This window comes from Nelusetta ayraudi, unplaced genomic scaffold (assembly GCF_046127955.1).
Source record: "Nelusetta ayraudi isolate G7.1 ecotype Tasmania unplaced genomic scaffold, CSIRO-AGI_Nayr_v1 ptg000090l, whole genome shotgun sequence".
NCBI classification, from domain to species: Eukaryota; Metazoa; Chordata; class Actinopteri; order Tetraodontiformes; family Monacanthidae; genus Nelusetta; species Nelusetta ayraudi.
This window is the reverse complement of record NW_027466140.1, coordinates 3,928,844-3,942,500: the sequence shown is the minus strand read 5'-3', so window position 1 is coordinate 3,942,500 and position 13,657 is coordinate 3,928,844. Positions and strand designations below refer to the sequence as shown.

General features: G+C 48.7%; 1 protein-coding gene across 1 annotated transcript in view; it reads left to right on the top strand.

Moving 5' to 3' along the window:
• Positions 1-12,562: 12,562 nt before the first annotated feature.
• The window catches only part of zic6 (zic family member 6), a 62,660-nt gene continuing 61,565 nt past the window's right edge, over positions 12,563-13,657 (top strand). Inside the window, exon 1 of the mRNA XM_076046419.1 lies at positions 12,563-13,017. The gene's annotated coding sequence lies outside the window, so the exon portion shown is untranslated. The remainder of the gene's footprint in view (positions 13,018-13,657) is intronic.

Here is a 13,657-nt window from a genome sequence, read left to right as displayed (position 1 = left end):
TTGGTCCCGAGTTTGAAATCCAGGAGGAAAAAACTGAATTTCTTTTATCAACCAAAGGAGGATCCTCTTAGATTTGTGCAAACATGTATATGAATCTATGTTTAAGAAGGCCATGTAGAAACGCGTAATTATCTCTCAGGGGGTGAAGTCCTTCTTGCTAATCTTCAAGTCCAACAGGAACGTATAAAAAAAAAAAAAAGCCTCTGTGAAGAACGAGGGGGTGAAAAAAGAAAGAATTCTGCCCCTGTATGTATTTCTGCCCCCTTGGCATCATTACTGCATCATTACCGACTCCGGACACACGGAGCCTGTTTGGCTCACTCTGGGGTCTTGGGGTGATGCACCCAGGACCCACTAGAGAGGAGAAGAAGCAGCTCATAGGTGCACAGGGCACTGGGGTGCTCACTGATGAGGGCCCGGGCTGCGGGTGGGCTTTGAAAAATGTTAGAGGTTTTTGCGATGAGACCCGGCGAACCCTTGGGATATTCTGACCTTTGACACCAGCTCGCCAGCCCTCGCGCTTTGTTCCGTGACCTGCGTGTGTTGCGTGAGTGTGTAGCCGATGTGGGCCGACTTCGATACGAGTCTCGCACCCGGGCGTATCGCAGCGCGGAGTGGCCGAGTGTTTGTCACGCATTTCAAAGCACATGCATGTGATCTGATAAAACCCCTGCGTTCATTTTCTGCCTGCAGTTACTGGAACATGTTGCATTTTTTTCTTCAGAAATACACTTGACATTTGTTTGTTTGTTTTTTTTACTGTGAATGTTATGTTTTTCTACAGTGTCTGTGTACTCTCAAGAAGTACTCCATTATTTACCAGACCAGTGTTTGGCAAACTTTTTGACTGGTGGGCCACACAGCGGGATCTAAAATTTGGAGCAGGAGCAGATGGATGGAGTCTTTTGGTGACTCACCTCATAGGAGGAAAGAAATTTATCATGTAGAAAACGTGCTTTAATGTCCAGTGAAAATGAACAAAAATGTTACAACAAAATATGTGTCTTTGAAGCCCCGCCGTATTTTTATCTTTTATTGAAATGACACTGAAAAAATTGATGAAATGCAGCTATTTTACTACTTGCTTACTATTAATATAATTTCTGCTGGATCAAAACGTTTTACGGCCCGCACATGGCCCCTGGGCCATAGTTTGCCCACGCCTGATTTAGACGCTCTGTGCCAGAACGCTGGATATTAGCCCTTTGTGATGTCACAAAAGGGAACAATACCTCTCCCAGGCTTCAACACCAACTTGTTTCTTCCACGTTCATATGATTGCATGTACAATGTATGTGGCAATACACTAAGAACAAAATGTCTCTTTCATAGAGGCTGTTAACGGAGGGTTTTTTGGGACGTCTATCAAGTTGTTTGATTAATTGATAGTTAATCATGTGAGGCCGCTACACTGTAGACAGGAATAAAGACAAATATCTGAAAGTGGCTCTAATGCAGGACCTTTAACATTTTAGTTCATGATGTGTTAAATTTAGACTGATTACTGCACTTTTATTATTTAACACCTGATCCTTTCTGTTCAGCTGTTAAAATTAGACTTAATATTTCAAGGTGAGGGTTAAAAGCGAGACTGATCATCTGAAAATAGTGGCTATATTAGTTTGATGGCTTGCTGTTGAGTTCAATATTTGGTTGTTTGGTTAATTAACAGTTTGACGCCGCTCCACTGGAGTGGAGGGATGAAAAATAAAGGCCTAAAAATGGGTATAACTGTTGCGCTTAATTTCATCAACTGCCATTGATAGCAGTGGCAGCTTTTACGAAAAAAATATAAAAGTTATTTTAGATGAGGTTCATTTGTGTTTCCCTTTGGAGGTTGCACCCGCACGGTGCATCTGTCGGCGCATTCAGTACAAGTTCTGGCTCCTTGAAAATCGAGAAGCTTTTGGTCCGACGTCGGCACGCTTGAATTATTCCGCTGCACAGAAGCGCAGACTTATTGATATGCAAAGGAGTGCCGGGTGAGGCTTTAGCGCCCTGCCATTTAATATGACTTGGATATACACGAGATCCTTCATTTCCACCCTAATCACGGGCAAGATTTCGCTCCGCCCGCGAACAGCCATTGTAATTCCGCTGGTATAGATCAAATATGGGCGCTTTGGCTGCGGCGGAGATATTAAAGTAAACTTAAGTTCTGATCCGCGGCGGCGAGGAGGAAGTCTGTAAAACAAACACGGGCCTCTGGGTAAAATCCGTCCTCGCCGAGGATGAGAGACGCGGAGGTGAATTTACACACCACCTTGGCGGAGCTCGACACAAATAAACTTAATAATAAAGCGAGCAGAGAAAATCCTTTGTGTGAGACATCCGAGCCTTGACCTTGCAGACAGTCGTCTCTCGCCGTCCCCGCCGGGGTCACTGCACATGAGAGGAGAAAGCAAGGAGCAACTGTTCCCTCCGACGCAAAGGCGGATCTGCCGCTGTGTTTTGCCCTCAGTCCCCGTCTCGAGAAACACCGGGGCGTGTCTCCCCTGTGGGAACCCCATCTGCGGGCCCAAACTGACGGCCCCGCCCTTTCCTCCAACCAACAGCCATCACCTTCTTCTTCCTCCGTCGGCAGACGCCAAGTGCAGACGAGTTGAAGAGAGCGCCGCCCCGCTAGAAGTGTCCCCGGCGGTGGCGTCGTCTCTGCCCTGGAACACAGGTTAACAATTCACGGCGAACACCTGTACCGGCCCAGCAGGGGGTCGCAGGAAACAGATGAGGACCAGTCAGGTTCGTCAAGGAGAACTGGAGCCTGACTCCGGCTTGCCGTGTGCTACCTGCGCTGCTGATCCTTTTGGGCACATTAACAATAAATCAGCGTGGTTTTCTTTGCAAATAAGCGGCCCGGGCTGCGAGAGTCCCTAGACGAGAAGGCGGTTAATGGCGGAGAGTCACTTGTCGCCTGGTGGGGTTTCTGTCCTGCTCGATTCGCAGTGAGGACCCCCGTGCACCCCCCTGCACCCCACCTGCCCCTCAAACCCCTGCATGAAATAATCAATTCTGACACCGCAAGTTGTTGATCTGTTCCACCCAGTTCGGGGTAACTTATCTATTTGCGTGTTTGTTGTGCATCAGTGTGAAGCAAACTTTTAGTTCTGTCACCCTCCCCACCCCTCACACCCCACCCTCCCGTCCCCTTTCATGGTGTCAGGAGGCGGGGCTTAGCGTCGCATGCGATTCTCTATCTGCACGGAACCCCGCAATTACATCTGGCACGACTCGACGTGAAGCAAACGCTTTGTAGGCCTTTGTGCATTGTGGCTTTGAAGAGCCGTGGCCCTCTCAAAGTTTGCTTTTTGTCCCCCTCCTTCCCTTGTATGGCGCCCCCACACCCCACCACCACCTACCCCAACCCCCCCAGCTCGGGACAGAAGACAGAATGTGATGTGTCGTCTCCCTCCCCACACAAAGCCCCAGTGCATTGGACACACCTTGGACAGCACAAAGGATGAAAAGCACGATGAGGCTTGGACACGCAGGACCACGCTGCCAAGCCCGATAAAGACGCTTCAAAAGTCGAGCAGCAAACAGTAGCCTTCTTCTCTCCACCTCTTTTCTTTCTCTTCCCAGGGTCTTGCGCGCGCGCGCACCCGCACCCGCACATGCACGCACACAAACACACACACAGACGGCATAAAGAGGAGCTGACTGAGTAAAAAGATATTTTTGTCTTCTGAATTTCTTTTGCCCGCATGGGACCCGGTGAATGTGATTTTATTTCTTTTCTTTTTTTTTTTCTCAGACGCAGTGGGTAACGTCAGTTCTGCGGAACAAGCTGATGTAAATGTGAGTGTAAACAGCTCGATTAACATTTGTGTGTCTGCTTTTGGCGGCGGCGAGCGGGATTAACGGAAAACATCCCGGTGCTCTGAGGGCAGACGGCCCATAAATAAACTCGGCTGACCCTCCAATCCCCTCGTCTACAAGGCTGTCTACTTACAGTGGTGGACCGCAGTCTGACTAGTGGAAACTGATGCCATTTAATTCATATAAAGCCTATTTAGATTTGTTGGGCTTCAGCAATACTTTAAACTTTTCATTTTTCATTACTTTTGTGGCCTTTTAATTGTTTTATTCAGATGGTTGTAGTGCTGAAGTCTCTCTCAGGTTGGTGCTTTTGTCCCCTGCCAGACACATGGAAGATACAACAATGCGTAAATTTAGCCAGAAGCTAAAACATCTCGGGCCAACAGAAGCCTAAAAATACTGTTTTTCTGTGAGAATTAAATGACGTTAATAATTAGGCATGGGTGCTTTTTTGCAGAAGGCTGTAAACAGAGTGCTAACTATGCTGTTTGCAAGAGATCTGCAGTTTTTTCCCCTTTGGTTTGATTAATTGGCCGAGGCACAATTGGCCATTCATTTACTTTTACTGCCTCATTTTGTATTTGACAGCAACGTGTTTTATTCCGCTCATTACAGCACCAGACTGGCTGCTATCACCGCACTTGTTAGTACACAAATTTGTGCAGACGTCATAAAAACCTGACTTTTCACCGGTTTGCCACCCCTCCCTCCTCCTCCTCCTCCTCTTCCATTCCCCCCATCTCTCGCCCTCTCTCTGCCTCTCTCCTCCTCTCCCTCGCTCTCCTCCGCTCATTGAAACAGATGGCGTTTTATGCCGGGCACAATCAGGACTATTCAGCGTCAGGCAGGGCAGGCCCTCCCCACCTGCGCTCAGCCCAATCACAACCTAATGAACACATTGGGAACAGTCTGTTCCAAATTACTCCCAGTTGGAGCCAGGGCCACAGGTAACAGCCCCCCTCCATCCCCTCCTCTGCCCTCCCCGGGCCCCCACATGCCACGGCCAGACCCTTTCTTTGCCATCTCACACCTTTGCCCCCTGAAAAAGAAAAAGAAAAAGAAAAGAAAGAAAAAAACAGCAACAGTTCCCCTGCCCTGCCCGAACAGTTAGACCCCCAACCACTCCAAAGACTCTTAATTGAATCAAGATTCCCATCTCTCAGCTGTCAGCGTTCCAATAAAGTGCAGGAAGGCCGTCCTTGCTAACGCAGCCATATAAGTTACATATGGGGAGATATGGATTGGCAGCCGAGGCGTTTATGTGTTGGAGATTGACTGGCTCTGCTTCTGTGCGGCTTCTGTTTTTTTTTTTTTTTTGGTCATATGTGTTTATAGAAATTCGTGCCTCCACTGTTGATCATCTCATCCCACCCCTGTGCGCGTGGAACCCCGCATGTAGGCACAGAAAAGAAACACTCAAGGTCGATGTAAATGCATGGGGTTAACTGCATCAGGCTTTTGCGAGTGTCTTATCAGCATGTTTCCGCAGCTTCAAAGGACAGCGTTTATGCAGGGTTTTTTTCCCCCGTTTTTTTTTCTGTTCGGATTGACTGCTCTCTTAGTTTTGTGCAATCTGCAGCATATAGATTGTATACAGACAATGTTTTATTCATGAAAGGAGCTTGAATAAAAAAAAAGAGAAAATTGCCCGCTTTTATTCCTGTTTTTTTCTCGACAATATTCCTGCGCGTCACTTTAATGGCTTTTCTTGTACGTATATATGTGTGTGTGTGTGTGTGTGTGTGTGTGTGTGTGTGTGTCTCTGTGTGTGTGTATGTATGTATGTGTGTGTGTGTGTGTGTGAACAATCTTGGTCGGGGCGGCTGTATATCGTAGGCAGTTGACACCAGAAGTGTGCTGCAGCCCGGGCCGGGACAATCTGATACACCCTGAAACATCCCCGGGGACAAAAGAAGTGCAACTGGGGCGCCTGCCTCGTCATGTCCCGTCAACCGCTGTAGGACCTCCGAAAAAAAAAAAAAAAAAAAAAAGTGGCCGTCCATCACTAGATGTGGCAGCGGCGCTTGACGGGAGCGCTGCCCCGCATGGCTGCTCCTCTTCCACCGCTCAATCTGCACCTCAATTGGCCCCGGAGCTGGTGGGTGATGCCTGCTCTCCTGCTGCATGTCAAAAAAAAAAAAAAAAAAAAAAAGAAAAGTGCCAGGAGCCACAGAGGAAGTGCAAATATCCTCTAATGGCCTTGATCCAGATGGATGCGCCCATGACAATAGGCCCCCGTGCCTGTGGTTCGGGGGTTTTGTCACTGAGGAACGCAGAGGGCCGACACAATAACGCGGCAAAATTATGCATGCAGGACAAGTACCATTGACATGTTAAAGAGCGCGGCCATTTGCTATGATAATTGAGTTAGCTCATTCCAAGGCAGAGAGCTTCTTTTTTTTTCTTTTTTTTTTTCACTTAACATGTCTGTAAAGGCACTCGGGGTGCAGGAGGCCAACTTTAAGACAATGGATTTGGGAGGACGGATAATGGATTCAGCGGGTCACCATTTCTCTGCCCATTTGCTTAACACAGGGCTGTATAACTCGCGGTGAATGGTGTTTGATGGGATTTTCTCTAGTGGGAGGGGGGTTCGGGGGCGTTGTGGGTTTTCCGTTCTATCACTCGGGAGATTGACACTTTCGATGAAGACCATATGGACGTTTTTTTCACGGCAGAGGTGCGGCGAGGAACAGCCGAGCGCTCCTGGCGGAGGCCTCTGGGCCTCTCGGCCCCTCGGACCGTTTGTAATATCACCCTTTGCTCCGAGCCATCGCTGACCTGTTCAAGCGAGCGGCAACACCCGCGCCCCGTCTCATCTGTTCAAATTGCTTTTTCAGCTAGGATGTTTGGTTACATCACGGGATGTCCGATCCCTCTGTGTCTCCTCGGGGTCCGCGGTGAGAGTGGCCACTTTGTGTGACGGCCGAGCCGTGTTTGGTCAGTAACATAAAACCAGGAAGCCTTTGAAACTGAACCAGAGCCTCTACAGGAAGAGGTTTGAAGTTCACTTTTATTTGGAAATGTCAAGGCTCTCTCCCAGGACACACTTTGTGAAGTCCAGCGACAGCAAATCCGCTTCGACTCCTGCGTCCACGTTGCTGTAGAACGAACTTAAATTCCTGCTTTAATTCCTCCGGGCATTCCTGTTTTGTTCCTCTTTCTCTTATCGCACAACCCGGTCCAATTTTGTATCACACATCTCTAAAAACCATCCTCGCAATACCTACTGTCTTTAGCTTTCAATCTGTTTGAGTGAAAGTGCTTCGACCTTTGCAGCAGCCGCGTGATGTTGACAGCCAGGACGTGCACGGATTGCCTGCTGCAGACTGTTTACTTTGGGCCTTGTGTAAACAACCTTTTGCTTGTTTAGCTGTTGCCACCTTTGGCTCTCCTGGGTACATAAAATACGGCAATTAATACCCCTGCTGAAGATGCCATACATTTTTGTGACTTCATGGCTTTGGATGAAAAGGTTTCATTCATGGTCCCATTAAAAGAAAATAAAAAGTATAAAATAAGTTGCCTTGATAGGTGGTGGAAATCTTGAATGGAGGATTTGCTTGGATGGATTGTGCCTCTTGCAACATAGAAGGAAACTCAATACTCACGAAATGTGAAATCGTTGGAATTTTATACACCACGTTTTACTTACAATAACAAAACCAACGTCCATCCTGAACTGTGTACCAGGCTATTTTTTTTTGTTTCACTCGGCGTCTTTGCTATTTCCTTCACTGGTAGCCATCCTGTTAATTCAAACCAGAGACAAATGCGTGAGGTGTGCAGTCACAGCCGCCATCACTTTTATATTTCCTCTCAGCGGTGCCAATCTGCCACAACAGACAAGCAAGGGAGGATTTACAAATGCGACTGCAGCACTTTTAAGGCCGGTGCTCCGTGTTAACAAGCCGCGTGCGTAATGGTTCTGCCTTTATGACGGCGGTCGCACGTATAATTAAGCTGCTGTTGTATTTGCCATAAAAAAAAAATTGCCGGTGGCGTGCAGAAAATGTTGCACAAGCCCCCCACCAACACCCTCCCCCAGCCACAACTTTGAACAGTGGAAAATTAAAACAGTCAAACCACAACGCGTTGTTTTGACACAATTCCAGTTTATGGATTTTTCCTGTGTGTGGTTGAGGTTTCGGTGTTAAAAAAAAAATCCCAAAGTGGCTCGCCTCGGATTTTTGTTGGTGCAACAAAAGGTTGCAATGTTTGCACAATGCGAATCGTCTTCTGGGAGGTCTGCGGGCCCTCTGGTGAGAAGCATGTTGCGCGTCTGCCGTTAATGACAGGCTGCCTGTTACCTGCGGTGCTCCTGCATTGTGCTTTTCATGTAAGATTATATGATCCGTTTATGGCGCGAGCGTTCATAACTCTGTCACACTGGGGAGGGAGGGGGGGGATTTGCTTCGGCAGCATGTTCGCTGGTTTAATGCCTTGCCAGCGTGCTGGAACTGTCCTGGCTGGCAAATCTATTCGAGCAGGCCGCACAGATAACCTCTTATCTCCGACGTCACTCTGTGCCCTGCACACACACGCACACACAAACGCACACAAAGAGCCGGAAACCTAAAGTTGCCTCTCTGAGATTCATCGTAAATGTAAAAGTTTGGATGAAGGGTGGAAAAAAGAGGGAAAAAGAAGCCGCATCGCAGACACGCTGCGAAACAATCACTCTGACAGCGCAGAATTTAAAGCGACGGCGTCTTCGTCCCTGCGTTTTTTTGGGGGGGGACAACTAAAGCAGCGTTAGGGATGAATCGCTTACAAGGATTACGGAAATTTAAGGTGTCAGCTTGTTGGCGAAATGTCACGCTCTCGCAGACGCATCGCAGATAAGCCCGGTGTACGTTTAGGGCTCCGTGGCCCCGGTGATATCTATGGAGATGAGTTTTGGGTTAGCGTGGCCGCCGTGCTGTCACCTCCGCCACGCCGCCTCCCTGCCATGCCGGTGTCTGTATCTATGCTAATATTGGGGATCAGTGGGGTAGAGAGCTCATCTGGCTCATCGTGCTCTCGCCTTATCTTATCAGTCTCCTCGCCGCTTCAACTCGTACCTGGCATGCTGTGCACATGAAAAGAACACTGCCTCCTCTCACTTTTTTTTTTTTTTTTTTTGCAGCCGCCTCTCACCTCTTTCTTTCCGCTTTCCTCGCCATGACATTTTTCCTTATTTTTTTCGGCTGGGCGGGGATTTGACTCCGCTGCGTTGGCTTCCCTGACGATTTATTAAATTATCACCCAGCGCCGCTGTCTAATATCAAGTGGTAGAACTGCCATTGAAATTACAAGAGAGGCTCTGAGAGAGTCCCCCCCCCCCCACCCCTTCCACCTCAGTTCCTGATTAGGTAGCACAGCAGAAATGATAGAGTTTGGTTCTTTATAGGCCCAAAGTGTGAGATGTAGCAGCGTCTCATTTTAAGGAAGCGTGGTGCAAACAATACTGATCGCAATCCCGCTTTGTATCTTTCTTGAGACGTGATGTCGGGAAATCACAAAAACCCAGAGCAGATCAACACTCTGACCCACTCGGTGGTGATGCAATATTGACTGCTTCTCACAAGTGGACTTCATGCTTATTATCAATTAGAAGAAAAAAACAAAACCCTCAGTTGTTTATTTCTAAGGGATTTTATCTGACTTGAACAACACTTGTACATCCTTATTTCACTTCATGCCTCTTTAAATGTAACACACTGAGCCTTTAAAAGAGCATCGCCATTGTGAACAGTCACAAGCGACGCCATCAAAGGTACATCAAGGATTAAAAAAAAAAAAGTTCCGCAGCTCCTGTGTTAATTTGTGGTTGTCCAGACAGTAAATCCTGACTTAGCTAACCTCCCCGTCTCGTCCCTCTTAGCCTCTTTGTCTCCACCACTCCCTCCCTCCCCGGCATAATTATTTCTTATCATGTATTTATTTGCTTAATCCACCCCTCCCCCGACAACACTTGGCCGCCCGCTCTCGTGCACGAGCTGCCTGTCTGGCGGCGTAGCCCCCCCCCCCCACACCCCTTTCCTCGCCCCCCTCCTCCTGCTCGTCCACGTCCAGTCCCCGTCCCATTCCCACCCATCTCTGAGCGCAGCCACAATGGGCGGATGTTGCTCGCAGCGCCTCGGAGCTTCATTCAGGGGGAAGAGGCCCCCCCCCCTCCCACTGCCCTCTCCCCTCCATCCCTCACATCCCTCCCACTTGCATGTGGCCACAACTAGCCAGCCTCTGTGCACACTATAAATAATGGATGCATTAGCATGCATGAATATCTTTTAAGATGGGGGGTGGGAGTGCCGTAATTCATTATTAATCCCCTTCAAGGAAGAAATGGGCCGCTCTGGTAGGGCTGGGGCCATTCTAAACCCTGCTTTTGGGACTTTGCTCGTCTATCTGTACTTCTGTCGGATCTTTTTTTTTTTTTTTTTTTTTTTTGCCCAAAATTGGTGTCCGGCTCCACCCCTCCCGCTTTGCTCGGCCCCCTTTTCAATCAAAAGCTCCTCCTGCTGTTACCTCAATCCTTGCCAAAACACATCTGGAAGGGTGTGGTAATCTGTTTGGGTGGGTGGGTAAAGGAGGGGGTGGGGTTTCGGGGATGAGGAAATTGTGATTCTCTTCCAACCCATCTTCCGAAAAAAGAAAAAAAAAAAAAAAAAAAAAAAAGCAGGTTTGACTGAGTCCCTCCTGGACAAAGGCCGACACTCTTGCTTAGTCACATGTGTTTGGAAGCACAGCTCTGATTCATGGGCAGACAGATTATCGCAGCAGATCACTGATAAATCTCCGAGCTGCAGTTCTCTTTGACTTAAAGGACAGAGTTTGATAGCGGCAGGGCGGCTGGTTGAGTGGGGGTGTAAACAGACCCGTTTAAAGAGCGTTTAGTCATGTGCGTGGGTGGCTTGCATGGAATTAGCCGTTATTTTTGAACCCACGACACTATATCCGGTATTAAGGACACGAGATCAAACACACGGGTTAGAGGTTAAGAACGTGTGTTTTAAGGAGATAAAACGCACAAAGTCACAAAGTATGAAAAAAAATACAAATAAATAAATAAAAAAATAGGAAAATTGGGGTTTCTATGAGATGAGCTCGTGCATTTGTGTGTGCATCTCCCCTCTGCTCCACACACCCCTCTCCCGCCACTAGGTAGCACTGCCTGCCTCGCAGCCTCCTCTCCTGTTCGTCACAGCCCTCCGACTGGGCCGACCAATCAGAAGCCCTTTACGGCATGGCTACATGACAGCATCTCCCTATTAAAGAATACTACATTGCACACACGCTGGAAGGCAGTTGTGCTCGGGATCCCCGCATGCTGGATGTCGGCCCATGTTACACAGGTTGCCACAATGGTCATAATCCTGTTTGTCTGAATCCCTGTGACATGTAAATAGAACAAATCTTTGTGACAAAAAGCGTACACAGCTGCATTATCTGGGTGTTTGTTATACAGTATACCGGTGGCTTTTTTTGGAGAGCGGTGACGGAGGGCTAAATGGAAAAGGTGAAAAGACGGTGTTAACATGTGAAAAAACTGTGAATGTTGTCTTTTCCTTAGCTTTTGAATGACTTATGAAAAAAAAAATGAAAAAAAAACAACTGTTGTGATTCCTGGTAGGAAAATAAAAGGGATGAAGCTGGAATCTACAAAGTGGTCAACAAAGCAAATTCAACGCTTTCCAAATGATGTTTCCTCTAAATATAATCATTTCAACATCTGCCAAAATCATAGAATATAAGCAAGAAAAACAATTCATTATCTTTCAATTAACTCTTGTTATTATTGTAACCCTGCTCTCAAAGAGGCCATTAGGTCGGTCACCTGTCAGTGTCCTCTGTGCTACTGTCAGGCGGGATGATGCCAGCAGGGGATGTTTTGTTGACACAGAGAAGACCTGGTTCCTCAAACATTCCCTGTTCTGGCTCTCAGGTCTTCTGCATGAGGCCGCCGCTTGTTGTGAGCTTGGAGGCGCCACACTGTGTCTCTGAACTTGACTCAACCTCTAAAAATTCCTCATCCCGGGGCAGGAAATTGAAATATTGTGCTGATAGTTTGCATGCTGATGGTCATCTATCATCTGCACTTTTTTGAGGGGGGGGGAGGGGGGGGCAGGGGTGGGGGACCTGGGGTGAAGAGGGGCCCCCTCTGTAGATCATAGATGGGCTGCTGGGCCTGGGTTCACCATGCAAAAGAGGGGTCACTTCTCAGGCTGGCTCGAATCCACCGTCTTGCAGAATCACCTTAAAGTGTGTCTACCCTTCATCAGAGGAGCAGTCAGTCTCCCCACAGGGAGCCTGAATAGATAGAGCCCATATGTGTCCTCATTATGACTTTGCCAAGTTATCCCTCTGTGTGTGTGTGTGTGTGTGTGTGTGTGTGTGTGTGTGTGTGTGTGTGTGTATATCTTGTTAAAACAAGGAGTGACTTGGAGATTCTTATTTAAAAGAAGTGATGGAGTTGTTCGGACCGAACTTTAAGCGACTTGAAAAATCGAAACTTTGCGATATGCAACAGGCTTTCGATCATCCTTGATCCTCTGCCGCCGCAATGTGTAAACAAACCCACCCGGGCGATTTTGCCGTCTGCGCGGTTGCATAACCGTAAATGCGAACGGCGGGGCGGGGGGGAATGAAACTCGCGGCGCGGCAAGCGGAGGGGGCAGGATGGTGTGGATGTGTCTGGTTATGTAAAAAGTATAGGTCACAGCAGGAAGGAACCATGTTTACGCGGCAGATTCATCTTCTTCTTTTTTTTTTTAGGGGGGAAATTCTACGCCCGAAGCTCCTCGTCGCTCCTCGTTCGGACGCGTCGCCTCTGCGTGACCCCTTGTGAACTTGTGCACACCGCGTGACCTGGGACAACGCCGCCGTGGACGACTCCCGGGACACCCCTCCGCATCCTTGTGCTCATTTGCACGGGCTATTTTCCCTGGCAGGAAGTGACATCAACCGGGTCCAAACCAAAAAAAAAAAAAAAAAAGAAAGAAAGAAAGAAAAAAACGAAAGAAATATGTCGCAGGCAGGACGGGATTGTCCGGGATGTCCGGCACCGGTGCTGGAGGACGCCTTCGCGTGCTGCCCGCTGTGCGAGCCGGTGCTCACTGAAGGATGCAGCAGGAGGAGGAGGAGGGGGAAGGGGGGGAAGAGAGAGGCGAGACGCACGAAAAGACAAGAGACAGACGTGCTGGAAGCTGAGTGAGTCAAGTGCTGACAGTGCTTTCACCCCGACCCCCCCTTCCACCTTTCCTTCCCCCCCACTTCGCGCGCTCAAGTACCACACTTTGCCCAGGTCTGACGCCGGTGACGCAGCGCAAAGCGGCGGCTTGCTGTGAGAGTCGCGGTGTCGCTGAGACGTGTATGTGTGTGTGTGTGTGCGTGCGGGGTGGGAGGGAGGGGGGGGGGGGGGGTGCCTGTGCGCGGCGGTTAGACGCACGACACCCCTGTTTTTTTTTTTTTTTTTTTTTTTTGAGCGAATGATGCCGGGGAGGCGAAGAGGAAGGAGTGAAATCCGTGCATTCGTGCTCGGCACTCGCGCGTTTCGCAACACGATGAAGTTGGCGCGTTCGGTTGTTGTTGTTGTTGCTAAAAGAGCGACTATTTATGATGCCACGTCTTAAAAAGCGAAGAAATGGCAAGTTCGGCTCCTTGTTTAATGGCGTCTGCGGCTCTCCGCGCGCATGAATGGTGTCTATTTTTATCTGGCCACAGCGTGCGTGCGCGCGTCGTCCTCACCAGGGAGGCTCTCTGACAGATCCTGTGGCGTGCGTGTCCAGACTCAAAGTGCTGCAGTCACGTGGTGTGTCTGCTATCGTCCCCCCCTTCCCTCCCGCCACTTTTAAGGTAG